This window comes from Pelophylax lessonae, assembly GCF_965119305.1.
Source record: "Pelophylax lessonae genome assembly, chromosome: 6".
Classification (NCBI taxonomy): Eukaryota; Metazoa; Chordata; class Amphibia; order Anura; family Ranidae; genus Pelophylax; species Pelophylax lessonae.
Window position 1 is genome coordinate 258,243,965 of NC_138773.1, and position 27,022 is coordinate 258,270,986.

Consider the following 27,022-nt stretch of genomic DNA (forward strand, 5'->3'; position numbering starts at 1 on the left):
ATATATATATATATATATACGTATATATATATATTTATGTGTTGTGTCTCTTTAGGAAGTTAATCACCTAACACTTGCTGGGTAGATCTCACAAAGAATTAGAACTTTTACCATCTGCCGTTGTAATATATTTTACTAAGGATTTTTTCTTTAATGAAGTATAACATTTTACTGCACAGCAGCTAAATTAAAAGGATGTAAAGAGCAAGTTGTAAAAGAAGACTAAACCTTTCTTATATGCTAAAAATGCAATATTTTAAAGACCCAGACTGCCCTATCGCTAATCTAATAGGCAAAGCTGTCTAATATTTACCCATCAGAATCTCTTGGCTGGAACATAGATTATGCTAACAAGTGAATGTAAAGCGCACAGTAAAAGTTTAACATACAGTTAATGGGAAGTGGCTGGAAAAGGTTAATGGAAAGGGAATGTACATTGGACATTTCAGTGTCTATGTATAATGTATGTAAATGACACAATAAAAGGGAAATGTATTGTCACTGGGGGTTGCACAGTAAAGGAATAATGCACATTAAATGGGGTTGGCACAATAAGGCCATTTCTCACTAGCAATTCTGTTACTGCCAACTTGTGACATGATCGCCAAGAAAATAGAGTGAACGCATAGCTGGTCCTAATTGGTCACTCTCTTGCAAACCGAACCAGTGAGGTGCCTCACTGAGACTGCTCCCTAACCGGGGAGCAAGATTCTGCAGTATTTCAGCAGTAGGAGCAGGTAGGTGCATTTTTTTTAAGTGTTCCTATTGCTGACAAGTTACTGCCAGCAACAGGCTTGCCAGTGTTATATAGGCCTAAGGCCTAATCTACAGTATATACAAAGACAAAAAATCTACAGTATCTCACAAAAGTGAGTACACCTCTAACATTTTTGTAAATATGTTATTATACCTTTTCATGTGACAACACTGAAGAAATGACACTTTGCTATAATGTAAAGTAGTGAGTGTACAGCTTGTATATCAGTGTAAACTTGCTGTCCCTCAAAATAACTCAATACACAGCCATTAATGTCTAAACTGCTAGCAACAAAAGTGAGTACACCCCTAAGGGACAATGTCCAAATTGGGCCCAGCTAGCCAATTACCCTCCCCGGTGTCATGTGACTTGTTAGTGTCACAAGGTCTCAGGTGTGAACGGGAAGCAGATGTGGTAAATTTTGTGTTATCGCTCTAACTCTCTCATACTGGTCACTGGAAGTTCAACATGGCACCTCATGGCAAAGAACTCTCTGAGGATCTGGAAAAAATAATTGTTGCTCTACATAAAGATGGCCTAGGCTTTAAGAAGATTGCAAAACCCTGAAAACCGAGCTGCAGCACAGTGGGAAATAGATGTATGAGTGCTGCCAGCCTTGCTGCAGAGGTTGAAGGGGTGGGGGGTCAGCCTTTCGGTGCTCAGACCATACGCCGCCCGCTGCATCAAATTGGTCTGCATGGCTGTCATTCCAGAAGGAAGCCTCTTCTAAAGATGATGCATAAGAAAGCCTGCAAACAGTTTGCTGAAGACAAGCAAACGAAGGACATGAATTACTGAAGCCATGTCCTGTGGTCCAATGAGACCAAGATAAACTTATTTTGTTCAGATGGTGTCAAGCGTGTGTGGCAGGAACCAGGTGAGGAGTACAAAGACAAGCGTGTCTTGCCTACAGTAAAGCATGGTGAAGGGTGTGTCATGGACTGGGACTGCATGAGTGCTGCCAGCAGTGGGGAGCTACAGTTCATTGACGGAACCATGAATGCCAACATGTACTGTGACATACTGAAGCAGAGCATGATCCACTCACTTCGGAGACTGGGCGCAGGGCATTATTCCAACATGATAATGACCCAAAACACACCTCCAAGACGACCACTGTCTTGCTAATGAAGCTGAGGGTAAAGGTGATGGACTTGCCAAGCATGTCTTCAGACCTAAACCCTATTGAGCATCTGTGAGGCATCCTCAATGGAAGGTGGAGGAGTGCAAGGTCTCTAACATCCACCAGCTCAGTGATGTCATCATGGAGGCGTGGAAGAGGACTTCATTGGCAGCCTGTGAAGCTCTGGTGAACTCCATGTCCAAGAGGGTTAAGGCAGTGCTGGAAAATAATGGTGGCCACACAAAATATTGACACTTTTTTGAACATTGTCACTTTTGGTGACAATGGGTGTACTCACTTTTGTTGCCCGTGGTCTAGACATTAATAGCTGTGTGTTGAGTTATTTTGAGGGGACTTCAAATTTACACTGTTATACAAGCTGTACACTCTCTACTTTACATTGTACAAACTACGAGATTAATATACATCCTATGCAGGTGAAAAACACAAGGTGCCGGTAGGAAAGTTTATAGGTCACCTGACTTTGATAGTTCAGTTCATATGAATAGGTTCATCTTTTTTTTTTGCCCTCTGCTAACTTTGGCGTCCCAATGCAATGCACATTTGTGCTTTTTAATTAAGCAATACTTTTTCCGCCTATAGCAGTGTTATGACAGCAGTAAGGCTATACTGTTGAGTACATTAAATCCATAGGAAACTATTTAGCCCCATTTCACACTGCGAGACACCCGCGATCTGTGCGTTTCCCACACCTCGTTCCAATCGCGGTGCCCTTGCAGTCTGCAGCAGGTGTAAGAGCAATGTTAAGGACACCCCAAACGAAGGTTGCAAATGCAGTGCACTCGCCTGCACTGGATCGCATGGTAAAAAACCCTGCGATCCGGTTGCAGTGCGTTTCTAAAATTCGTGCATATACTACCTTAGACACCTTAGTGCGATGCTGTACGATTTTAACCCATTAAAAATGAATGGGCTCAAATTCTCACCGCACTGCATTGCATGTGGATCGCACAGGAATGTGTAGCGCATTCATGTGCAATTACTCGTGTGAACCAACCCTAAGAAAAGAAAACAAAAGCAGTCACCACATCTAATGATTGGTAAGTTACAATATTTATTTTTTTGTTTTGGGTTTAATAGCGCTTTAAAAAGTTAACCACTTTACGACCGGCGCACGACGATCTACGTCGGCACTCAGCCCCGGCCAGGCAAACTGACGTAGGCCTACGTCAGCACAATTTGCCGGCCCTGTGCGCGCTCCCGCGCGTCCCCGCCGCCGATGATGACTCGATTGGGTTCAGAACCGATCAGTCATCAGGTCCAGGCCAATCATTTTTGGTCTGGACCTGTTGATCGGTCCTGCCCAATCAGATCATCCTCTAAGCCTGTGAAATGTAAACACAGGCTTAGAGGAGATGTGCCCTCCCCCCACAACGGTCTTTTCGGATCCAGCGTGAGAGGAGAGCACATCTTACTGTGAGTACTGCACCAAGCACACCCACACACAGTTAGATAGGCACATTTCACCCCCGATCGCCCCCCCAATTAACCCCTACAGCACCTGACACAACACACACTATATACAGCATATAGCATATACCTATATACCTGTATAAGTGTGATTTGTGAACAGGTGTAGCCCTTGCGACCCCCCCTTTTCCACTCAAATTACCCCCCACCCCCCCCTAATAAAGATTTAACCCACTGATCCCCCCTGAACCCCCCCTGATCACCGCCGTTAACCCCTACACCCTCTGTCACATCAGCACTAATACAAACGCAATATACGGTGTTATTGTATTTTTGTATTAGTGTCATTGTGATCAGAATTAGCGCAGGCGACTAAGTTTCTGTCCCAAGAAGGTTTAGGGTCCCCGCCACCCGCCCAATAAAGATTTAAGCCCCTGACCCCCCCCTGATCACCCCTACACCCCCTGCCATAACACACACCGTATACAGTATATAGCATTTTGCTATATACCCGTATAAGTGTGATTTGTGGTCAGGTCTAGCGCTTGCGACCCCCCTTTTTCCACTTGAATTACCCGCCACCCCCCCCTAATAAAGATTTAAGCCCCTGATCCCACCTGATCCCCCCCTGATCACCGCTAGTTAACCCCTACACCCTCTGTCACATCAGCACTAATACAAACGTAATATACTGTGTTTTTGTATTTTTGTATTAGTGTCATTGTGATCAGAATTAGCGCAGGCGACTAAGTTTGTGTCCCAAGCAGGTTTAGGGTCCCCCCCACCCGCCCAATAAAGATTTAATCCCCTGATCCCCTCCTGATCACCCCTACACCCCCTGCCACAACGCACACTGTATACAGTATATAGCATTTTCTATATACCCGTATAAGTGTGACTTGTGACCAGGTTTAGCGCTTGCCACCGTTCCTTTTATCCTTAGGATACCCGCCAGTCCCTTCCAATAAAGATTTAAACCCCTGATCCCCCCCTGATCACATCCCGTTAACCCCTACACCCTCTGTCACATTAGCACTAATACACACATAATATACTGTTTTTACTGTATTTTGTATTGGTGTCATTGTGACTTGAGGTTGCGCTAGCTAGCTAGTTTCTTTCCCAAAGGAGGTTTAGGGTCCCCGCCACCCCCCCCCCAGATCCCCAGCGCATAGTTTAGAAGTAACCCCTTGATTGCCACACACGCACGCACGCACGCACGCACGCACCTACACTTCCATTTCTAGTATAGTGTTTGAACAGATCAATATCTGATCTGATCAGAACTATACTAGCGCCCCCATAGTTTAGGGTTCCCAAAACGCGGTGTTTGCACGATCAGTACTGATTCCGGCCAGCACCTGCGTTTAACCCTTTCACCCAGGCAAGTGTAGTAATCAATAGATTACTGTCACTTGCAAAAAAACACAAGACACAAAACCGCTGTGTTAGCAGAGTCAGGCCTGATCCCTGCTAGCATTAGCAGTTTTTTTTGTAGCGCTTGAAATAGTCTTCGACAACCAGGTGCTTTTATTACCTGTGAGTCGCATCACTGTACGAGTAAATTTAGTTGCCAAAATGACCAAACGTTCGTACAGGGATGAAGAGCTTCTCAGTTATATGCTGACCGAGTCATCTGATAGCGAAGGGGAAGCTACAATGACCGAATTAGTGTCAGTATATGAACCTGATGACGGCAGCGGCTCCCTGACAGATAGCTCCGACGACAGATGGGTCCCTGTTAGACCCAGGCGTACCCGACCCCATTCTGAAGTTGTTGTGATGCAGGAATCGCAGGGTGCTCGTATGGAGCAGAGTGTGGGTACTAGTGCCGCTCATCCTTCTGGCGACCTGGCAAGCGCCAGGGGCCTAGTACAACCTGGACCTAGTACAACCAGCACTGCAGTAAGACCTGGTGACGTGGCGAGTCCCCTAAGTGCAGTTGAAGCTGGTGCGGTGGCTAGCACAAGTAGTGGCCCGCAGCCACCGCGTATTCGAAGACAGGCCCGTAGAGCCCATAGTGCCCTCCCTGATGCGCTGGCATTTCCTAATTGGCAACCCACCGATACTACAGCGCCAGTACTTCCCCCATTCACCGCCCAACCTGGAATCCACGTGGAGACAGCTGGTTTTACGCCCCTGAACTTTTTTGAGCTGTTCTTCACGGAAGATCTTTACAGATCTATTGTGGATCAATCAAATTTGTATGCACAACAGTTCATCGCCGCCAACCCAAATTCACACCTTGCCAGACAATTCGGCTGGAAACCTATAACGGTTTCCGAATTTAAGATCTTTCTGGGCCTTTCCCTCCACATGGGCATAACTAAACAGAGTGAATTGCGGCTATATTGGTCCACTAGCCCAATTCACCATATGCGCATGTACTCTGCCTCTATGTCCAGGACGAGATACGAGCAAATTCTGCGATTTATGCATTTCAGCGACAATGAACTCTGTCGTCCTCGGGGAGACCCTGCATACGATCGGCTCCACAAAATTCGGCCCCTCATAGACCACTTCAATCAGCGGTTTGCAGCCTTGTTTACCCCCGAACAAGTTGTCTGCGTTGACGAGTCCCTGATTAAATTTACTGGCCGCCTTGCTATGAAACAGTACCTCCCCAGCAAGCGTGCCAAGTACGGGGTCAAACTGTATAAATTGTGTGACAGGGCCACAGGCTATACAGTTAGTTTCCGGGTCTATGAGGGAAAAGATAGCTGTGTGGAGCCCCCCAACTGCCCAGACTACATAGGGAGCAGCGGTAAGATCGTTTGGGACTTGGTGTCACCCTTATCCGGAAAGGGGTACCATTTGTACGTGGACAACTTTTATACAAGCGTGCCACTATTTAGTCACCTTCTTGATTTACAAATTGGCGCATGTGGCACCGTGCGACCTAATCGCCGGGGCTTCCCCCAACGGCTTGTAGATTCCCGTCTTAGTCGGGGGGCGAGAGCCTGCTTGAAAACGGACAAATTACTTGCGGTGAAGTGGAAGGATACACGGGATGTTTATGTTCTGTCCTCCCTTCACCCAGACACGACGATCCAAATTCCTACGGCAACTGGCGTTATGGAGAAACCCCTCTGTGTCCACGAATATAACCTTAACATGGGAGGGGTGGACCTTAATGACCAGCTTTTGGCGCCGTATTTAGTTGCCCGTAAAGCCAGACGCTGGTACAAAAAAGTGTCTGTTTACCTATACCAATTGGCTATGCTGAACGCCTTTGTCCTATACAGGGCGTCAGGACGAACTGGATCTTTCCGGGAATTCCAGGAAGAGATCATCCTTGCCTACCTGTACCCAGGAGGCATGCCTGCCCAACTTCCCCTTCCAGATGCAGTGAGCCGGCTGCATGAGAGGCATTTTTCACATGTCCTCCCGAGTACCCCTACCCAAAGATGGCCCCAAAGAAGATGTCGTGTCTGTAGCAAGCGCGGATTTAGGCGTGACACCCGTTATTATTGTCCCAAATGTCCTGACCAACCTGGTCTCTGCATCGGGGAATGTTTCGAGCGCTACCATACACTAGTGGATTATTAGCGTAGGGTACAGCACGACACAGTGTAGGGCACATAAACACAGGGTCTCGAAGGATGTTGGATGTCCATCGACATTTTGAGAGACCCAAGCTGGAAGAGAAGATCGCAGATGATCGCAGTCCCTCCCAAATCAAGAAGTAAAGGAACAGTTAGAAAGAAAAATAAAAGGATCCAAAAACTGTTGTGGTGTCAGTAATTTTATATGTCCTTCTACTCCTTCCTACTATACTTTTTTTCAATGTCCTTTGTTTGTTTTTTCATTCTTTTGTGACCTGTTTCTCTTGCAGGTCCCTCGTCGGCTACCACGCATTGATTTTATATATTCTGACACAAACAGCGTTTGCGCTCAGCATATATGGATACCTTTGCTGATAGCAGCTGTGGTGATTTTCTGATTTCAGCACTGCAGTTAAAATCCTATTTTGGTATACGTGGATAGCGCCGTGTATACCCATCATTAAATTCAGTGGGTGGTTGTTTGGGCGGTTAATGATGAAAATCCAAAAACTGTTGTTGTCAGTCATTTTATATGTCCTTCTACTCCTTCCTACTATACTTTTTTTCAATGTCCTTTGTTTGTTTTTTCATTCTTTTGTGACCTGTTTCTCTTGCAGGTCCCTCGTCGGCTACCACGCATTGATTTTATATATTCTGACACAAACAGCGTTTGCGCTCAGCATATATGGATACCTTTGCTGATAGCAGCTGTGGTGATTTTCTGATTTCAGCACTGCAGTTAAAATCCTATTTTGGTATACGTGGATAGCGCCGTGTATACCCATCATTAAATTCAGTGGGTGGTTGTTTGGGCGGTTAATGATGAAAATCCAAAAACTGTTGTTGTCAGTCATTTTATATGTCCTTCTACTCCTTCCTACTATACTTTTTTTCAATGTCCTTTGTTTGTTTTTTCATTCTTTTGTGACCTGTTTCTCTTGCAGGTCCCTCGTCGGCTACCACGCATTGATTTTATATATTCTGACACAAACAGCGTTTGCGCTCAGCATATATGGATACCTTTGCTGATAGCAGCTGTGGTGATTTTCTGATTTCAGCACTGCAGTTAAAATCCTATTTTGGTATACGTGGATAGTGTCGTGTATACCCATCATTAAATTCAGTGGGTGGTTGTTTGGGCGGTTAATGATGAGTAATACTACGCATTATTCCTGTGCTGATTTCTGATAGGTTCTCTTTTTTTCCGTTCAGCCCACAGGCTGCATGAAAAAAAAAAAAACCTATATGCCAAACAAGGACCAGCAATGTACTGGTACGTTGCTGGACTTTGAGTGGTTATACCAGGATGATGCCTGCAGATTTAGGCATCATCTTGGTATCGTTTTTTACAGCCAGCGGTCGGCTTACATGTAAAAGCAATTCTAGCAGGTAATTGGCCGCTAGACTGCTTTTACATGCAGTGGGAGGGGCCTCCCCCCCCCCACCGCCGCCTTCCGCAGCCTTCCATGGTTTTTCTCTGGCTCTCCTGTCCCACCGGTTAACCCGAGAGTGCAGCCGGTGGTTCAATTATCTAACCATAGAGCTAATTGGAGATGAGAATGGCTCCAATCATCTCTATGGCCTAAGATGCCGGAGGCTACGAGCATTTTATGACTTCTGTTTCGCCAGAAATAAACGGGGCCATTGGGAAATTGGGAAAGTATTTTATCACACCAATTTTGGTGTGGTCAGATGCGTTAAGGTCAGAGGAGAGATCTAGAGTCTAAAAGACCCCAATTTTTTTTAAAAAGAGTACCTGTCACTACAGATTGCTATCATAGGGGATATTTAAATTCACTATGATAACAATAAAAATGATTTAAAAAAAAAAAATTAAAGGAAAGGTGTCAAAATAACATAAAAAAGCAAAAGAAAAAAAAAAAAAAAAAAAAAAAAAATTGAGCCCCCCCCCCTTACCCCCGGTGCTTGCGCGCAATGGCGCACGCAAGCGGTGGTCTAGTGTCATATGTAAACCACAATTGCAGCATGCATGTGAGGTATCGCCGCGATCGCCAGATCGAGTGCAGTAATTCTTGCAGTAGACCTCCTCTGTAAGTCTAAAGTGGTAACCTGTAGAGACTTTTAAAGGTTTTCAAAAATGTACATACGTTTTTGTCGCTGCGCAGGCATGCGCAATTTTTAAAGCATGTCATGTTAGGTGTCTATGAACTCGGCATAAGATCATCTTTTAAATTTTACCAAAAAAATTGGAATTATATAGTGTATTTGTGCAATAAATTAAAAAAAAATGTATTTTTTTCGCAAAAATTGCGTTTGGAAAATCTGTGCGCAAATACCGTGTGACAAAAAAATTTGCAACATCCACCATTTTATTCTATAGGGCCTCTGCTTTAAAAAAATATATAATGTTTGGGGGTTCAAAGTAATTTTCTAGTAAAAAAAAAATATTTTTTCATGTAAACAAAAAGGCACAGAAAAGGCTTGGTTTTCAAGTGGTTAGAAGAGTGGGTGATGTGTGGATAAGATTGAGTATAAAATGCCGGAACTGTTCAAACACCCCCCTAATGACCCCTTTTTGAAAAGTAGACACCCAAAGCTTTTTTCTGAGAGGCATGGTGAGTCCATGGAGTATTTTATATTTTGCCACAAGTTTCGGGAAAATTATTATTTTTTTTTTTTTTGTTGTTTTTTTACAGAAAGTTGTCACTAAATGATATATTGCTCATGCATGCCATGGGAATATGTGAAATGACACCCCAAAATACATTCTTTTGCTTCTCCTGAGTACAGGGATACCACATGTGTGAGACTTTTTGGGAGCCTAGCTGTGTACGCGCCCCCGAAAACCAATCCACATCTTCAGGTTTTCTAATGGCGTAAATTGCTGATTTTACCCCTGACTACCTGTCACAGTTTCAGAGGCCCTGAAATTTCAAGATGGCACAAAACCCCCCCAAATGACCCCATTTTGCAAAGTAGACACTCCAAGCTACTGGCTGAGAAGTATGGTGAGTCCATGGAATAGTTTATATTTTGCCACAAGTTTCGAGGAAAAAAATTTTTTTTATTTTTTTTTATTTTTTTACACAAAGTTGTCAGTAAATGATATATTGCTCACACAGGCCATGGGTATATGTGAAATGACACCCCAAAATACATTCTGCTGCTTCTCCTGAGTACAATGATACCCCATGTGTGAGACTTTTTGCCAGTCTAGCCGCGTACAGGACCCGGAAAACCAATGCGCACCTTTAGGCTTTCTAAGGGCGTAAATTGTTGATCTCACTCCTTACTACCTATCACAGTTTTGAAGTCCATAAAAAGCCAAGATTGCACAAACCCCCCCCAAATGACCCCATTTTGCAAAGTAGACACTCCAATCTATTTGCTGAGAGGCATGGTGAGTATTTTGCAGCTCTAATTTTTTTTGGAAAATGAAGAAAAAACAGGAAAATGCATTTTTTTTCCTCTTTTTTCAATTTCCAAAACTTTGTGACAAAAAGTGAGATCTGCAAAACACTCAACATGCCTCTCTGCAAATAGCTCAGGGTGTCTACTTTCCGAAAAGGGGTCATTTGGGGGGGGGTTGTGCTGTCTTGGCATTTCATGGCCTCCAAAACTGTGATAGGTAGTCAGGAGTGAAATCAACAATTTACGCCCTTGGAAAGCCTGAAGGCGATGATTGGTTTTCGGGGTCCTGTACTCGGCTAGACTGCAAAAAAGTCTCACACATGGGGTATCCCTATACTCAGGAGAAGCAGCAGAATGTATTTTGGGGTGTCAGTTCACATATACCCATGGCATGTGTGAGCAATATATCATTTACTGACAACTTTGTGTAAAAAAAAAAAAAAAATATATATATATATATATTTCCCGGAACTTGTGGCAAAATATAAAATATTCCATGGACTCACCATGCCTCTCAGCAAATAGCTTGGGGTGTCTACTTTCCAAAATGGGGTCATTTGGGGGGGTTTTGTGCTATCTTGGAATTTTAGGGCCTCCGAAACTGTGATAGGTAGTCAGGAGTGAAATCAACAATTTACGCCCTTGGAAAGCCTGAAAGTGGGGACTGGTTTTCGGGGACCTGTACTCGGCTAGACTGCAAAAAAGTCTCACACATGGGGTATCCCTGTACTCAGGAGAAGCAGCAGAATGTATTTTGGGGTGTCATTTCACATATACCCATGGCATGTGTGAGCAATATTTCATTTACTGACAACTTTGTGAAAAAAAAAAAAAAAAATATATATATATATATATATTTCCCGGAACTTGTGGCAAAATATAAAATATTCCATGGACTCACCATGCCTCTCAGCAAATAGCTTGGGGTGTCTACTTTCCAAAATGGGGTCATTTGGGGGGGTTTTGTGCTATCTTGGAATTTTAGGGCCTCCGAAACTGTGATAGGTAGTCAGGAGTGAAATCAACAATTTACGCCCTTGGAAAGCCTGAAAGCGGGGACTGGTTTTCGGGGACCTGTACTCGGCTAGACTGCAAAAAAGTCTCACACATGGGGTATCCCTGTACTCAGGAGAAGCAGCAGAATGTATTTTGGGGTGTCATTTCACATATACCCATGGCATGTGTGAGCAATATTTCATTTACTGACAACTTTGTGAAAAAAAAAAAAAAATATATATATATATGTATTTCCCGGAACTTGTGGCAGAATATAAAATATTCCATGGACTCACCATGCCTCTCAGCAAATAGCTTGGGGTGTCTACTTTCCAAAATGGGGTCATTTGGGGGGGGTTTGTGCTATCTTGGAATTTTAGGGCCTCCGAAACTGTGACAGGTAGTGCAGAGGTGACATGCACAATTTACGCCATTAGAAAACCTGGGAGTGTTGATTGGTTTTCGCGGTCCTGTACACAGCTAGGCTCCCAAAAAGTCTCACACATGGGGCATCCCCATACTCAGGAGAAGTGGCAGAATGTATTTTGGGGTGTAATTCCACATATACCCATGTCATGTGTGAGAATTTTATCTTTTAGTGACAACGTTGTGTAAAAAAAAAAAATAAAAAAAAAAAATAGTAATATTCCCAAAACTTGTGGTAAAATATAAAATATTCCATGGACTCACCATGCCTCTTAGCAAACAGCTTGGGGTGTCTACTTTCCAAAATGGGGTCATTTGGGGGGGTTTTGTGGTATCTTGACATTTCAGGGCCTCCTAAACCGTTAGAGGTAGTGAGAAAATGCAATGAAAAATGTACGCCCTTTGAAATTCTGATGGTGGGGATTTGTTTTTGTGGTCCCGTACACAGCTAGGCTCCCAAAAAGTCCCACATATGTGGTATCCCTGTACTCAGGAGAAGCAGCAGAATATATTTTGGGGTGTAATTACACATATACCCATGGCATGTGTGAGCAATATATCATTTCAATGACAACTTTGTGTAAAAAAAAAAAAAAAAAAAATTTTTAGTCATTTTTCAAACACCTGTGACAAAAAAATGAAATATTCAATGAGCTCAACATGCCTCTCAGAACATTCCTTAGGATGTCTACTTTCCAAAAAGTGGTAGTTTGGGGGGGTTTTGTACTGCCCTGCCATTTTAGCACTTCATGAAATGAGATAGGCAGTCAAAAATTAAAGCTGCGTAAATTTCTGTATTTACACCATAGTTTGTAGACGCTATAACTTTTGCGCAAACCAATAAAAATACGCTCATTGAATTTTTTTTTGTCAAAGACATGTAGCTAAATATATTTTGGCCAAAAAAAAATACATAAATTGAGTATATTGGATATTTTTTAAAAGACAAAGTTGAAAATGTCATTTTTTTGCAAAATTTTCGCTCTTTTTTTATTAATATCGCAAAAAATAAAAAGCGCAGAGGTGATCAAATACCACCAAAAGAAAGCTCTGTTTGTGGGAAAAAAAGGACGTAAATTTCGTTTGGGTACCACATTGCATGACCGCACAATTGTCAGTTAAAGTCACGCAGTGCCGAGTCGTAAAATACCCCCTGGTCGGAATGGGGGTAAAATCTTCCGGGGCTTAAGTGGTTAATGTACAGTGTTTGGAATGTGTGCTGTAAAAAGTTTAATGTATAGGAAAGTGCAAGTGGCGGTACTGGGTTAATTGGTAATTAATAGTGATGGGAAGTGGATAGCCAAGAGTTTGGTAACCGCTTTACCTGCACCTTTGGTTGTCCACCTGTGTGTGCATTGATTATGTGGTTTCATTGTGTTATTTGTTGCCCCATATGCACAGCCTATAGTAGTGTAAATCTTCTGGGTGTCATTCTGGGTATCAGAAGTTTCTGTTTGTGTTCAAACATGAGGCTTTCCCCATGGCACTGCACAGGTTAATGCATTACCTCTGTCTGTAGTGTGTAACTGACATTTCCTGTTGAAGCGGTAGAAAACCGCAGTTTATGGGGAAAAAAAATCCCCTGCAAGGCAATGTCATAATCTGCTAGTATGCATCGCATACTAGCAGATTATGTGAGACTTACCTTAGAACAAAGCCCTCCAGCTCCGTGCTGTCGTCGCTGAGAGAGCTGACATCTTCCCCCTATCCTCCTTCTGGGTTTGAGTCTTACTACATGAATGGCCGGCGGCGCAATGACATCACTCCATTGCATGTGTGCGGGAGCCGCCGTTTACGGCACGGCACTTTATGCCAGACCTTTAGAGCGCATGCGCTGGTAATGTCACCTGCTACATGCACTCTGAAAATCTCCTAAACTGTGCAAGTTCAGAAGATATTCACAGTATCTACAGGTAAGCCTTACTATAGGCTATATTTTGGGTTGGTACCTCAAGCCAAGTTTTGTGGGTGGGGACTTTTAAGGCAAGTGATAAGAGATCTAAATTTTCTAGGCCTTACTATAGGCTTGCCCATAGGTACAAGTGGTAGAACAGAGTTTACTACCATTTTAAGAAACTACAGATCTTACAATGTGTTGGGTCTCTGTCTAGTGCTGGTGAGAGCTACACAGCAATTAGATCTAACACAGACACAAGCAGGCAGAACATTGCTAAACACACAGAGAGCTCACAGTATAGCTGAAAGATGTGTTTCTTTTTTTTATTAAATTAGCACCCCCACATTTGTAATGCGACACAGCAGATGGCACAGTCAAGTTCTAAAACAGGAAGTTGTTTTGTCCCTTTTGGTCATTAGGGACTAGCTAGGTGAATGAATACATGTACAAATGGGAAAAAAATGATCAGTCACAACTCTACAAATTGCAGCCATAACGTGAGCATATCATTACAAGGTGAGGCAAACAGCACAGGTAATAAGACTACATTAATACATGATAAAAACAACAAAAACATTTGAAAGCTTACAGCGTCTTCAATGGACAGTAATGGCAGTATGCTGTCATGGTGTTTGCCTCTACTTACATCATTTCTGGTGTGTGAACCTTCTCTGCCATCACTGAACCAAAGAGAAGGCACCGGTTGACCTTAGCTGCTCTTCTATAAATGCACACCTAGGGAATTCATACTTGCTCATAGATGTAAACCTTCTGCTTATTGTGTATTGAATAGGTATTGAAGGTATCAAAGATAGTGACAGATATCACTTTGTAAGATAAAATAACAATCATGACAAAATAAGGCTGGATACAAACCATGCAAACCACCTCTTTGGTATGGTTAGAAGAAAGTAACATTTGTGGGGTTTTTAGGCAGTTTGTCTTTACAGATAATAGTTACTAACATTTAATTACAAAATGGCTTGCATAGTAATTATACACGTTAAATCAATTTTTCCATAAAAGAGGAGTTTTCCTTTAAGTAAGCGTGACTTTAATTGTATTCTGTAGGAACATTTTCTTCTGCAGAGATGATTATTTTTCTAAAAGACTGTTTGAGTGATAGACACTCCACGGTTTTACTGTACTTACTGCAATGTAATTAGCAAGCTGACAAGTAAATTGATTTGTCTGTATTGGGAGTGTAGGCACACACAATCCGCGGTGAGATCGATACAACACACAAGGTAAAATGTGCATTACTATTATCCCGTTGTGTTTACTTCTTCCCTTTAATGTAAACCTTGTTCTCCAAAGGTGATACATCGCTATTCCTTATAGAACTGAACTTATCATGAACCATCTCATTGTAATTACACCTAGGAATTCAGCTTTGGAATTGGCTTAAAGGGATTCTATAGGTTTCTCAGTTTCTTCTTTAGAGATGTTTGTGAATGTGGCTGATAAAAGCTCTCTCTCTGCATATTGAACTTGAACCCTAGAAAAATAAACAATTGAAATATATACACTGCCTGGTGAAAAAAAAAGTTGTCCCCCCAAAAAAAGGTCACACGCACACTAATATTTTGTTGGCTTTGATTATGGGATGCATTCGCTGTGGCATTGTTTCGATAAGCTTCTGCAATGTCACAAGATTTATTTCCGTTCAGTGTTGCATTCATTTTTCACCAAGATCTTGTATTGATGATGGGAGAGTCGGACCACTGCGCAAAGCCTTCTCCAGCACATCCCAAAGATTCTCAATGGGGTTAAGTTCTGAAATCTGTGGTGGCCACTCCATGTGTGATGGTTGAAGGTTGAATGATGTCTCATGCTCCCTGAACCACTCTTTCACAATTTGAGCCCGATAAATCCTGGCATTGTCATCTTGGAATATGCCCGTGCCATCAGGGAAGAAAAAATCCATTATTGGAATAACCTGGTCATTCAGTATATTCAGGTAGTCAGCTGACCTCATTCTTTGGGCACATGCAGTAACTACCCAATAGGATATGTACTGCATGCTTATTTTAGTTAGTTGCTTAGTTAATTCCAGGTGGCAACTTTTTTTTTTGCCTAGCCCCTAAGCACCTCTCAGTAGGTGGACCTTGGCAGCCGCATATTTCCATTCGCTGGTGTAAATACAGCTGTGCCAAGAGCCTGCACCCCGTGTGCTCCCGGGATAGTTACCGGCAGCTTACTGAAAGATTCCAATCACTACTTGCAATTGGGAGCTTTTCCGATCATGTGACCGCCATGACAGTTAATTAGTTGTCACATGATCATAAACCCCACCTCCTGGCATGCTAAACCTCTTAAAGGGCCGAGAGACAGCAGCTACAAGGGGTTAAACTCATTTTTGAGTATATGCAGATAAATGTATGTTCACAAAGAAACATTCTGAAGACAGGAAAATACATCCAAAGTGTCTCGTCAGCAAAAAAAACAGGGTATAAAAGAGGTTACAGCGAACAAATATAATCAAGAAGCACTTACATCTATTATGAATGTGTGGCACTACTCCCTTGGGAGCTGCTGGTTACAGGTTCCCCTGGGTTACCCTTAGCAATGACATGACAGTTCAGCATTGTTAAAGTGCTTTGGCTCAGTCAGGAAACAGTCTAGGAGTTTTGGTTTTTGTAGTTTTATTGAGAACTTGGATAGGAGAAGGGAATACTCCAACATGTATAAACTATGCACAGTTTGCTGGGGCGACTAGATATTGCTGATTGTGGCAAGGCCGCTGCTTCACCTTGTCACTGACGATGAAGAAGTAATTAATGAACCGCTTTAGATAAGCTGTAATGTATTGCAGAACACTCTTCAGGGCCCTTCCTGGCACCCCCTTTGTTCCTATTCTTCAGGGCTTTCTAAATGGCACCCCCTTTACTGTATCACTCTCTGTGTGAGCTAGCTCCTTGATCACCTGACTTCACTGGAGTGGTCCCCCTTCCTGGGCCAGACCCTTAGGCAAATCTCCCGGACACTGTTTTTCCCGAGAGACTCTCCCAGCAGCTCCACTGGATCCTCTGCAGCTCAGCTCCACACCTGGTTCACTACGCCGACCGTCTAAGACCACCTTCCTTACACACTGCAGGAGGAGAGACAGCCATCCACCTCCTCCTGGGACTCTGCTTCCCGCCAAGGATGCCCTGTCACATGTCCCCTCAGTATTTATGGTCAATCCTAGGATACATTGCAGGAATGCCCTCCCACTGGGACTGCCAAAAACCCTGATGTGTCACTGACTGGGTTTCCTCCACTGTCCAACAAGCTCCCTCATTGGATACAGTGGGACACTCCCTCAGACCCAGTGAATCACACCTGGAGACATGCAACAGGCAACCTAACAGATCAGGCTCCCATGATAAGCAGAAGGAGCAAATAGATGCATTTTCCTAGCTCCTACCTAGGAGGGTGCTACACATGTAACCAAATTAAAACAAAAATAACAGCATACTGTTAATTAGCCCAACCTTAATTACTTCTAAAATGATGCAGACCCTATAACTTTCCTCATTAGAAAACCGCAAGTGCATCGGCTGATAGTGAAAAGTCACCCCCATTCAGATTTACTCGGCACATTGACATAAACCAAACATACAGATTTTTCTTCAGAGCAGAAACAGGTAGGAATCTGCAGTTTGTGAAAATCCTTAAAATGTACATTGATCACCCAAAGGGGATTGCTTTTATTTCTCAACAAAAGTGGAGTTACTCTTAAAAGATGAAGAAACCAATGGGTGAGTCATCTCACCGGCATCTTCCAAATATTAAAATCTCTGTTTTGGATGGGATGATCTTTTACACCTAAAAAAAGTTTAGGAAAAAACTGTTGTAATTACCAGTGTACCTTGTTTAACCTTCACATTGAACAACTTAGCTGAGGATTAATTGGTAAAATGCCTTTAATTAAATGTAGAATAGTCTCCAGCTCACTCGTGGAGTAACTTTGTCATTAGAGAGGTCAATATTTCCACACTTTCGTTGCTGCAAGGGAGCAAATTCCAATCCTGCAAAGCAATGAAGGGATTAAGTGGAGTTTCATGTCTGTAATCTCTTCAGTATTCTGCAAGACCCTCTAGCACTGAAGGGATTAAGGACAAATTTCTAAAGAGAGAACGGTGCAACAAAGATTATGAAGGGTCAAGGATAAATAAAAACACAGAGCTGGGCTGGGTGTCTACATAAATGGCAGCACAGCGAAATGCCCAGAGCTCCAAAGTCATAAAATAACAAGAGAGAGAAAAAAAAAACGCCTCAGAACTGAGATAATTGAGAATAATTTGCCAGTTGGAACATCGTCAGGAAAAGGTCAGGAAGTTTGGGGAGACAGATTTAGAGACAGATTTGCAAATTTAATTTTGTAAGTAAAGAGAATAGTAAATAAATTTAAAAGTAAAAGAATATTTTCTGCATAGCAATGTCCTTGACTCCTAGAGTAGAAGAATAAAAGAAAAGCTCATTTAAGGTGAAGGGATTTATAGGGTCATTGCAATGGCAAATATGGATAGGGTAGGTTGCTAGGCTAGATTCACACCTATGCATGTTGCTTTTGAGCGATTCTGTTTGCTGTGCTTTCCACGTTTTTTTTGTATCACGATTTTGCCAAGATTTTACAGCGATTTGCGTTTTTTTAGTGCTTTTTTTTTGGGGGGGGGGGTTTGTTGGGGAGATTTAAAAACATAAATACAGGCAAATGTGCATTAAAAACGCACTAAATGCTTTTCCGCAGCTTCTCCATTGAAGTCTATTGAACCAAAAAAGCAAAAGTATTTAAAAATTCCCTGTCCCTTTCCAAAAATGCAGAGTCAGAAAAATGCATTGATGTGAACGTGTTCCATTGGAACCCATGTTAAAAAAAAAAAAATGTCCTGCATTTCTGCAAAAAGCATGAAAAAAACGCATTGGTGTGAATAGAGCCTTAAAATGCATTTCTTTTAAATGCTCCTATTTGGTCTGTAAAGCCAAAGTCTGGTCCTACCTACTTTGCACAATTGCACACGCTTATCTTCTGTACTGAATGTACTTAAAGCGGAGTTCCACACAAATTTTTTTTTTTTTAACCTAAAAATACCCCCAGAACAGTCAGGGCTAGTGCATTTAAACAAGAATAGCCTCTGAACTGTCCCCTGTTTAGTGTACCTGTAAGAAGAATTACATACCTTGTAAAGTTCTTGTCCAGCGCTGCCATCTGCAGTGTGGGCAGCTGAAGCCGCAGTGTCCCTCTTCCTGGATTTCGGAGTCCCAGAATGCCATGGCTCGTCACTTCCGTTGCAGGCGTGTCATCCCACAGCTGGATTCCTTGTCATTGCGCATGCCCAGAAGCTGTTCTCCTGCCTGCACCGGAAGTGACGGGGGACACCGGTGCAGGCGCATTGACTCCTGGGATTGATGACACTCATCTCCCAGGAGTCAATGCAAAGCAGGAAATGACGTCGGCGGCCGCATAAGGAGGAGGTGGCAGGAAGGTAATTTTCATTAAAAAATAAGGTAGGTGAAACAAAAAAACATAATTATCCAATTCATTTTAAGAATGTTTTAATGTTATTGATGGTATAAAGTTCAAAATTAGGGTGGATCTCCACTTTAATTGTATTTTACTGCACACTGTGAGTTTTTCTCACATTTTCTGGCAGAAAGAAAATACAGCATCATCTAGTTCTTTCCCCTCCAGCCTGTCATTCATTGAATTTCTGTTCATTCAATAATGGAGGCTCAGTATCACATGTGGGTGTTAGTAAGGGCAGTTTTTCTGCATTGCAATCAGCCTACAGACACACACTCCTCCAGACTGACATCCATCTATCCTGGCATTTTGATGTTTGCATAATTCCTTCCAGGATTCAGTACACTGTTTGCATTGGGGCTGAGGACTCTTGAGAAGTACTGAGGCAGGGTGCTGTAATGCTTTTAGGTAGCTATATCCAGCACTCTTTGGCCTCTCCTGAGCCATGATTCACCTGCATTGCATAGAGAAGCTCAGAGATCCAGTGATGATATCACTGGGTCTTAAATAAAGTATGTAATGTCGGCTGCTCCGGCGGATGCACGTCATATATTTTGGGACTGTGCTCTGGTTCGGCGCTACTGGTCGGAGGTTGTCTTCTGTCTTGGGAGGGTGCTTTTGACTCCGGTTCCGTTGACCCAGAGCGCCTGTCTCCTGGGCCTGGTGGAGGAGGTGGTCCCTTCGGTAGCCCATAGGACGCTATTGATAATCCTGCTATTCTATGCCAAAAAAGCTATCTTGTTGCACTGGAAGAAGGTGTCCCCTCCTTCGTTGGAATTTTGGAAGGGGCTGGTAAACGCTGTCTTACTTTTGTATAAGGCTACCTATGTGTCCCGGGGTTGTCTCCGAAAATTTGAGAAGGTGTGGAAGGCTTGGGTGGAATCTACAGAGACAGTGGGATAGTTTTATTTAGGTAACGACTCCACTGTGGTTGTCTATTTAGGCCCGTTCTTTCCCTAGTTATTTTCTTTTCAGTCTGGGGATGTCTCCATTATTTTTAACTTTTAATTTTATGTTCTGATCCAGCTGTACTGTGCTGTATTTGTATCCTGCACCTTTATGGATGGAGGGGCGGCCTGGGGTGGGCTGCTCTGCTCCAGTCGCCTCAGGGCCCTATTACTCCGTTCTGTTGGATGCGCTGCCCAGGGGTTGGGGGGGGTGGGGGGCTGGGTTATGTTGGGTTGTTGTGCCGTCCCGCCTGTAACAGGGACTGGTATTTGTTGTTGTCTGTATTTTTCTTGTTGCAATACTCAATAAAAATAATTTTTCAAAAAAAATAAATAAATAAAGTATGTAATGGAAATATAAAGGTTTCATAAAATCGAAACATTTAATCAGCCTGCTAATTCAGAGCGGGGGAGAGATGGAGTACAAAAAATTGAAGCGTAGTTCCACACTATGGCAGGATGCAAACAAAAAAAGGAGGTGCAGAGGCTTGGTCATAATACCAAATATGCAAGAAATTTAGTTATAAGGTATAAGTCCATAGTAAGTTCAAAAATGTCCAAGGCACTAGGGCACACTATGGCCACCTTAAAAATTCTACTGCTGCTGCCTCCACTCAAACCACTACCGTGGTAAAGTTAAAGTTGAAATGGGAAAATAGGAGTGGATGTGGCGCTGCTTCAATAGCTAGGTAATGCTCTATGATATAGTGCAAATTTCCTGCTTCCTAATAAATTACTCAGTGATTATGTGAATAAAGTGCAAATTTTAATATGAATAAAATATATACAATGTTACCTCCACAGAATGATTCAATAACTGTATAGGTGCACAGTAGAAACAATTGATATATACACAATGCTAAAAATGCAGTCAATAAATTCATATAAATATGGCCAAAAAATCAACATGGCAAGTGCTTAATTCATTCACTATTTCTCCCAATTAATAATAACAAGTCCAGTATATATACTGTGCGTATATATATATATATATATATATATATATATATATATATATAAAATCCATAGTAAGTGCTATTTAGTGCTTTAATATTTGTGCGGTTTCTTTCATATGGACATGCGGTGAGCCAGTGTCTTCACTCATGCTCCCCTTATTGACCGCACTCACCAGAAATCTCTCCCCACCATGGAGGTAAACCGCATCCACAGCTTACAATGGCTGTAATTAGAATCGCGGGCTCAAGAATCCTATGTTTCCCCTTCTCCATTCAGTCCACTTTAGCCAGCGGTCTCTTGCACATAGTAAAAGGACAAAAGCAAACCCCGTAGTGTTATTCCGTCAGGTAATTTTATTATAAAATGGTTAAAAATCCACTTATATGGTAAATGCATTAATACAAGCAGAAACCAGGAAGCCCGGGATGCGATGCACTTCACAGACCGGAACCAGAAGTTGCACAACGAAAGGCCCAAAATACCAACCTTTAAACATAGAATGCAAGGAGGTTTAAGTGTCTCCAATATGTGTTACCAATGAAACCCCGCCTCTGGGTTTTCCTGGATTTCCCAAAGGGAATCCCATAAGCTTGCATATTCAGTCCTTTATTTTGTTTATCTAGTAAAGACTGTCACATAAACTCCAAACTCTGTCTACAATAATTGATGACTTACCAGGGTGCAATACTCTAGAATTTATCATTAAAAACACTTTAAGTTTCTGGTGTGGTAGCCTGTGGGTGTTGTGTTTTAACTTTCCCATTAGGTGTGATGGATAAAGTAAATTTTGAATGTATATTGTTCTGTAAAAAAAAAAAAAAAATATTATGTTTAGGACTGTTCTGGAATCTTTTCCTCTCAGGTACAGATACCTGACACCTATTAGTCAGTGATACCAAATCAGATATGTAGCTACATAAAAATCATCAAGAATCAGTAAGATTGAATCAGAGTGATCTGAATTTTATTATTCCGCCTTTGAGATTAAATATGCAATATGACGTATATATGAAAAAGGTTGTATCAAAGATATCATTTGACCAATCAAAGGTTAGTAGAAACTTCAGCAAGCTCAGAGTTAAAAGTTAATAATTCAGTGTTTGCCACTTTTTGGAGGGGATTTCCCATCAAAGATATAAATGTCTTGTGGTCATAATCCCAGACGACCATCTTGTTCACGTCCAGACAGTTCCTCATTTGTTGCAGAATATTTCAGCAGTCATCAGATTTATTTATTTCTTTTTGGCAAGTGTGCATGTAATATAAAGAGATAGACTCAGATTATTATTCTCATTAAGAAAGCCATATTCTTCTAAGCAGCCATCTTGCCACCTCAGGACCAAACAAATTAAACATGTACAAATTATTTTCCATATTGTTTAGTCTTGTAAATGAACAGATGTGTACAAAATGTTCAACCAGGAAGCCAGCAGGTAGATATATTTTTTTCATATTTATCAATGTCTTCTTAACTGTTCTTTGGAAAATAGCCAATTGTTTACATAGTTCCATATCTCAAGCTTAAAATAGAGCTAACCTCCACAATGCATGTCATTTCGTTTTCTAAAGCACTGGATATCATATTGTGGTTGTAAACCCCATTTATGAAATTTGAGCTAAGCACGTATATCTGTACTGTTTACTTATTTCTCTCAAAAGCTCTAAGAGCTGGTTCACACTAGCGCGACTTGTCAGGCGACTTGTCAGCCTGACAAGTCGCACTCCCTCGCGGTCCTTTGACCGCTTCAGTACCCGTTCTAATAGGAGTGACACAAGTCGCTCCGACTTAGAAAAAGGGACCTGTACTACTTCGGGGCGACCTCAGGGCGACTTGCATAGACTTCCATTATGTGAAGTCCCTGCAAGTCGCTCCGAAGTCGTGGTGCATGGTAATGCACAAGTCTCCCCCGAAGTAGTAAGGAGTCATGTAGCCTTAGTGTGAACCGACTCTAAGTGTTGTTTCTTTTTGGTGCTTTGTTCCCCTGTTATCAGCAAGAGTCACTTCTGACAAGTTCTCCGACACATGAGATAACATGAGTTCAAAATTTGAGTCGGGGAGGGAGCTTAGAGGGAGGTAAGCAGGGAGTTTGTCTATTCAGAATACAGCTCTGCATGTTCCTACATTCCTATGCCTATGTGGAGGGGGGTGTGTATCCCTTTCCTCCAATCCGCTCTCACATAGTGTAAGTTCAGTCTCCCCACCCACCACTATGTACTGCTGAAGCATGAAGAAAGATTTTTAACACAATCTGCACTTTTCAAAGGGTGTAGAAAGGGGAAGATTTGTTTCATCTCTGTGTATCATCTGAGGCTAATAACTTCACTGGGTATATGTGAGGGTTACAACCAATTTAGACATCAGCTCTGTCTTTCTGTTATAAAATACTGCTAGTTTTCATCCTTTGTGGCATCTCAGTACTGCTGAATTCCTTCTGCCTCTTTGCAGCCATGCACTGTAGAGGCCAGGAAGCAAGCAGGCATAGCGGTGGCTGTGTGCCTCTTTGCAGTCATGCACTGTAGAGGCCAGGAAGCCTGCAGGTGTAGTGGTGGCTGCCTGCCATGAGTCAAGGGACATCAGAATATTACAATACAACATTTGTATTAAGATGTTGTCTTTCAGATTGAAATTCTCAATGAGTCATATATAGTATATTTGTAAATCTTGGTGTTTTTGAGGGGATAGCCATTTTGACCAGCAGTCTTGGAAATAGGCAAGTTTAGATAAAGATGTTAACCTTCTTTTTTATTTTTTGACTAGATTCAAAACAGTTTATTGCTGCAATCCATTGCGATACACTGGGAGATCTAATTTGATTTCAGTATCTAGGAATGATTCATTTAGCAGCAGCATTGAGAAAGGTGATAAGGCTATATCTTTTACGTTTTTCATGTTGTTATCCAAATTCAGAAGAAAAATCTCTGGCGACAGATCAATGTCACATTGAATAATAACTTTGATATAAAGGCCAACTGTATTCCAGAAGGAATAAACCGTAGGACAAAAATACCACATGTGGTTATATTTTCCAGCATTCTAGCATTCTCCAGGAAAATATATTATTAGGATTTCTATTATACAGAATTTTAGGTGTTATATACAACATGGAAATACATCTTCCTTTTTCCATAAAGAAAAGGGAACAAAGCTTTTAAATTGAGTGCGCTGGATCTGTCTGTCAAACCAAGCCAGCAAGAAGATCATAGCTGATACTGCAGGGAAAGTCTCTCAAGCATAAGCAGATGTTTCACCACCCTTCACTCTTAGTAAAACATCTGCCTATGGTCAGCCTTAGAGATAACAGCCCCACTGACAAATGCCGAAGTTTCTATACTGCAAACCACCATCTGCTGAAGCATTCTAAAGAATTTAGAACTCGTTTTTTTTTTTTTTTTTACCAGAAACAAGTAAATAAATTGTAATCGAATAGATTAAACTTAATGTAGGGAATGTTCGGTAAAATCTAATGCCCAATGCAAAACATTACATTAATAGTTTAAAGGAATCCTTTAAGATAGGGTTGCTAAACCTGTGGTCCTTGGAGCCCTCTGATGTGGCCCTCGATCCCAAACCAGGGAAGCGCATGTCCTCCGCTGATCGCAATCTGGACTTGCCACCCCAGAACTTTAGAGTGTATGGAGCCGGTGCTAACAGAGGAGGAAGCAGGTGGCCGATAAGCTAATGCTTCCTCTGTAGCACCGACACAAGTCCCCATGAGGAGTGATACCAAGTGCACTTCACCTGGGACCTTTCTAGCAGCCTAGAGAACGATGTTAGCAGAAGCTAAAAGAGGAAAAAAAGATAATTGTATTAAACAACACATATACTGCACTTCTGCAATGAGCATATTAGCACCTACAGAATAAAAGGGTTAACAACTATTAGTCTGCTTTCACACTGATCCACCGGTGCAGTGCTTTTCTGTGGGTTAGCTGCATTGAGCCATAGACTTCTTTTTATACTGTGGGTTTGGAGCACTTTCTGAAAGTGCACCACACCGCAAGATAGAATAGAAGTCTATGGTGCACTGAGTTGCACTCCTGGTGCGGGTAAAGGACAGCACATCAGTGTGAAAGCAGCCTATAGGGGGCTCAGGACATTCGGGGGCTCATTTACATTTGCAGTTTGGGGGAGGTAAAACCCCATAGTCAGGACGTTTTTTTTTCATGAATACCCCCAACCACTGGTGTAGCACCAAGGTGACCCAGCCCCATGTTACGGGGGCTTGTGCGGCTTCCCTGTCACATTCTGTTTTACATCTGGACAGGAGGGGCTGGCATATACAAGAACTGATCCTCACCATTTTTCTCCTGCAACCACTGAAAGGTGGCTACTCTGTCCGGCCATCATTCAGCGGTTGCAGGAGTATAAATATTTTAAAAACCAAGTGCTAAGTTAATGTTGCCATATGAATGTATGGGTAGCGTTACTGAAACTGTCCTAGGCTGCTGTTGAAGATACACTTGGTAGTGGTTGAGCAAAACCATGCCCAGGGACCAGGACCTCCAGTAGAAATGGTACCAGTGATAGAAATAATGCCAGTAACGGCCTGTCATTTTCATATGGGATCCATTATAGATGTGATTATAGTCATAGAAGGACTGCCATGCAAAATAAGATTTCCTTTATTCAAATATAAAAAGCAGTCAACAATTCCTGTAAGCGATCATTAGTGTACAGGCTGGAACAATTACTAGAGTCTAAGGTCCTAATGGAAGTTTGAAACTGCCAGTGTGGGGATGGAATAAGGTAAACATCCAGCCAAATGTCGAAGCTGACCAGGTGCACTGGCGTGCTGGACGTGGCACACCCAGTCACCAGGGGGAAGTCAAAAGCGGGCCACAGGGAGCTAGCATGGACTGCAACCATAGAAGGTTGTTAAATTCAGAACCATTTGATTTCATTTGGCCCACGACTGGTTACTAAATAACTTAAGTGGCCCTTGGTCTACAAAAGGTATAACACCCCTGCTTTAAGAGATTGTTATGCTGCCATTGCTAGACTGTCTTGGAATTATTACATTGCTGACTTCCATACTGACCTTCTGGCTGCATCATTTTCTTTTTTTTTTTTTTTTTTTTTTATCATTTTCTGAATCACCTGTCCAAGTGTGGTAGAATCACCAAGAACTCAGACTCCACTTGCTGCACCCATGTTCCTGGGACGGTAACTCATATGATATTGAAACCAGAGGGTCATCTTGACAACTGCTAATAAGCACTCTGAAACCAAAACAGGTCAACAATGACAGCATACAATATTCCATGACAGGTTTTAAAATAATGCACCTAGGGAAAAAGAATCCCTTGAGAGAGTACACCATTGGGGGTACAGTGTTCGCCAGCACTACAGAAGAAAAATATTTGGGGTTGCTTATTTCAAATGATAGCAAAATGAGCAAATGGTGTGATCGGGTAGTAGGAAAAGCAATTAGAATTCACCAGCAGGAGGAAAGAGGTTCTGATTCCTCTATATAGCTCTTTTAGAATATTGTGTATAGTTTTGGAGACCTCACCTAAGATAGGTAACTAAAATGGTGATGGGGGATAAAACATATCAAGAGCGACTTCAGGAATTTAATATGTACAGTCAAGGGGGTGAATAAGTTTCAGGAGAGCAATTTTTTCAATACGAAACCAAAATCTAAAACACATGGACCTGACCTCAAACTAACTGGAGGAAAGTTTAAAACTAATTTTAGAAAGGATTATTTTTTTTTTTTTTTTTTTCATTTCCAACATTTTATTAAAAATATATAGCATACCATGAAATAGTACAGAGAACAATACTATAACAATATAACCTCTTATAACAAGTCGACAAGCCATAATAAGTGAATAAAAGTTGGCAAAATCGCAATATAGCATCAAAAAGTAAACATCGGGTAGCGGCTCTATAGAATTCCATGTACCAAGGGACTAATGAGACGTATTTAAGAGAGTTGAGTAGATATGGGTAATGGTGTGATCGTAGATTAGGGCCTTGAACAGGCAAGAGTTCTTCATTAATGTGGGGATTCCACTGTGTAACGGAGTTAAGGACTCTAAAAAGTGAGCTGTAAAGT

The 27,022-nt window shown here is 42.1% G+C and overlaps 1 protein-coding gene across 1 annotated transcript in view; it reads left to right on the forward strand.

Annotated features, from left to right (window-relative positions):
* Positions 1 to 27,022, forward strand: part of B3GALT1 (beta-1,3-galactosyltransferase 1) — a 462,810-nt gene that overhangs the window by 351,068 nt on the left and 84,720 nt on the right. The window lies entirely within an intron of this gene.